Here is a 3237-nt window from a genome sequence, read left to right on the forward strand (position 1 = left end):
TAACATTTAGAGAAAACAGAAGCAAAAAAAGAAGAACGTGAAGGTCAACTTTGAATTTGCTACTCAGAAAGGACTGCTATTGAGACTGAATGCACTATTGATTTTAGTTGATAGCATTTGCCTATCATTTTTATTTTTTTTAACATTGCAAATAAGGCTTTTTATTTGTCACCCTTAAAAGTCTAAATTTTAGACAGATTCTTGAACTGGTAGCTCATGTTCATCAGCTCATTTAATTTTAGCACCTATCTCACCCCCAGTAGCTTTTCCAGAATTACTACCTTCACCGTAAAGCTCCATGAATTTTTCCAATTCAGACTTAGGCTTCTTCAGCATTTTTTTTTCCCTAATAAAGACATCATGGAGCAAATAAAAAGATTGGCAAGACTTCTCTATGTCTTTTCTAATGCTGTCTGCAATCAATCAATCAATCAAATTATTTATTTGCAATCAATTTATTGACCACTTTTTTCAAGTCATTTGTCTGCACCTCTCGGGTCATGATTTTTATCATCTTCTTCTGCATTTGGTGGATCTGTTGGTGGTTAGTGTAAGAAGTCTCCCGAATCTGATTATTGTGTTTTTTAAGTAAAATCAACACAGAATAGACAAAGCAAATAACCATCACTTTTCTTGACGTCAACATATCTTCAATCACGATCTGCCATTGGAGCACATTTTGTTACTGGTAAGATCCATTTTGTAAGATGCTGTGAACGTTAGATGGGCAGTTTTTGCCCTGAACATTTTGAGTAATTAACTTGAATTTTCTAAAAGCAACTTCATCATTCTGTAGATCAATAAGGCTCACCTCAAAAACACGATCCTTGAGGCCGTGAGATATAAGTTTGATTCCTTGAGTTCTAGTGACTAGTGTTTTTCCAATATTTCTTATATTGAACATAGCTGGTGCTTTCACATCATATCAATCTTTCATAGAAAATGGATTGACCACTTTCTTCCTGGCAACCTTTTTGCCACCTTGCAGACAGACTGTCATGGCGGTTGCTGCTCAGAGAGTCAAAAAGCTATTTGCATATCCTTTTAAAAATTGGGAAAACACTCTATTCTTAGTTAATGTGACAATTGATTTCTCTAAAACTCAATTTCCTTAATGAAATATTATATCTGAAAATTTAGCTTTATAATCTAATATTTAATAATTTAGTATCACTAATATTTAATATTTAGTACAACTTACTGTTATAAGCACTATACTCAACAACTTTATTTACATTATCTTATTTAAACTTCACTACACCTTGTGAGTTAGGCACTAATATTACTTCCATTTTTCAGATGAGTAAACTAAGGCTTAGAAAGGTTAAATAATTTGTCCAAACAAGGTCACAAAGCTAAGCAGCTTCAAAATAGATTCCATTCCAGTTCTCTGACTACAAAACTTATACTACTCTGCTATAGTTTCTCCCTCAAACTTTTTCCCATAATACTTTTCATAAAAGCAAAATGTCACTTTTGAAAACTTGTATTTAAAAAAATCATCATATTCCAGTTATTAAAAGACTAACCTAATTTACTGATACCTCTGTTCAATTCCTTTGAGTTTTTTTGAAGTTAGTGTCTCTAGGCAAAAATATTAAGATCTAAAGGAAATATACATGAATAAAATTCTTTCCTGATGAAATAAAAAGGTGGATGTTACCAGCGATTTGCCTCATTTTGAAACTAGAACTATCATCAGACAGCCGATTTCCATTTATATAAATCTACATTATGCTGTTTCTGAATGTAATTTCTGTAAAGTTATAGTTAATTATTACAGTTGAAAAACTAAATTTTTATCATCTTAATTTCCTGCTCTTGTACAGTTTTATTATGATGTTGTAGTCTGGGAAGAAAGAACAGTGGTAATATGATCTGGATTTCTGTCCATTCTCCATATTTTAGAGAGGAGAAAACTGAGGGCCAAATAGTTAAATATTTCTGTATCTCTTAACTTGTCATAGTACACAAGTATAACATTAAAGGTATGTGAAAAGTGATTTTCACTTGATAATTAAGACAGTTTTGCAAATATATTTAACCAAATTCCAAACTGTATCAATAAGAGAAATGGATTTTTTTTAAAAAACCCAACTAACAAAACACGTAATATGTGGTACATAAAAAATGACATAAATATTTGTGAATGAACAAATGAATAAAAAGAATTTATTGCTTTCATTTTCAAGTTTCCTCACAATCCTTGAATTCATATTTTGTATGCAATCATAATGTATACATCTAGTTTACTTTGCTTTTTGCACTTGAGTCATAGTGTAAACAATTTTCTGTGTTATTATAAAATATGACTATAACATTTTAAAGTACCTATTGAAGTTACAACAGTTCTGAGTCAGATTCCCAAATGACAGTTAACAGGGGTAAATCCAGGTTTTGAGGGGCTCTCATTAAGGAAAAATTACAAAATTGTTACTTTAAAAATTTTTGCATAATAATGAAAAAATATCTAGTCTTTCAAAAGACCATTTTCAGGGCGCCTCCAGAGCCTTGGAGGGGCCAGTGTTTTGAGGGACCCTGAATCTTCATTAGCTTCACAGTATACCTGCCTCTGTTAATAAGCAGACATCGTCTTCATGGTGGCTATGATATAGCTTGAATGTTTTTTTAGAGGTTTATTAGAATTTTAGAAAAGTATATCACACTTCAATAGTGTTAGAAATTCTTTCTATCCAGCTGACCTGGAATCTTTTTCAGGCCCCACTATAAACTTGGGCTTTTACATTATAAGCAAGCCTCTTAACTTCTTCAGGCCTCAAATTCCTCATCTGTAGAATGGACTTAATATCCATCTCAAAGAATTACAAATGAAAACAAAGATAAAATACTTGGTAGAGCTCCTGACAAATAGTAAATGCTCATTAAATATTACCGTGTTTCTAAAAGGGATCAAATATATGGTGATGGAAGAAGAACTGACTCTCGGTGGTGAACACACAATGGGATTTACAGATGATGTAATACAGAATTGTACACCTGAAATCTATGTAACTTTACTAATAATTATCACCCCAATAAACTTTAATTATAAAAACAAAAAGATCCCCCCCAAAAAAAACACAAACAAATAAACGAAAATATTACCGTGTTTCAGCTAACATCATACTCAATGGGGAAAAGCTAAAACCATTCCCCTTAAGATCAGGAACAAGGCAAGGTTGCCACTTTCTCCACTTCTATTCAATATAGTTCTGGAAGTTCTAGGCACAGCAATCA

At 32.1% G+C, this 3237-nt stretch overlaps 1 pseudogene; it reads right to left on the bottom strand.

Annotated features, from left to right (window-relative positions):
- Positions 1 to 436: 436 nt before the first annotated feature.
- On the bottom strand, positions 437 to 1000 carry LOC117012907 (40S ribosomal protein S3a-like; annotated as a pseudogene).
- Between the last annotated feature and the right edge of the window lie 2237 nt (positions 1001 to 3237).

The sequence above is a fragment of the Rhinolophus ferrumequinum genome, chromosome 21 (assembly GCF_004115265.2).
Source record: "Rhinolophus ferrumequinum isolate MPI-CBG mRhiFer1 chromosome 21, mRhiFer1_v1.p, whole genome shotgun sequence".
NCBI lineage: Eukaryota > Metazoa > Chordata > Mammalia > Chiroptera > Rhinolophidae > Rhinolophus > Rhinolophus ferrumequinum.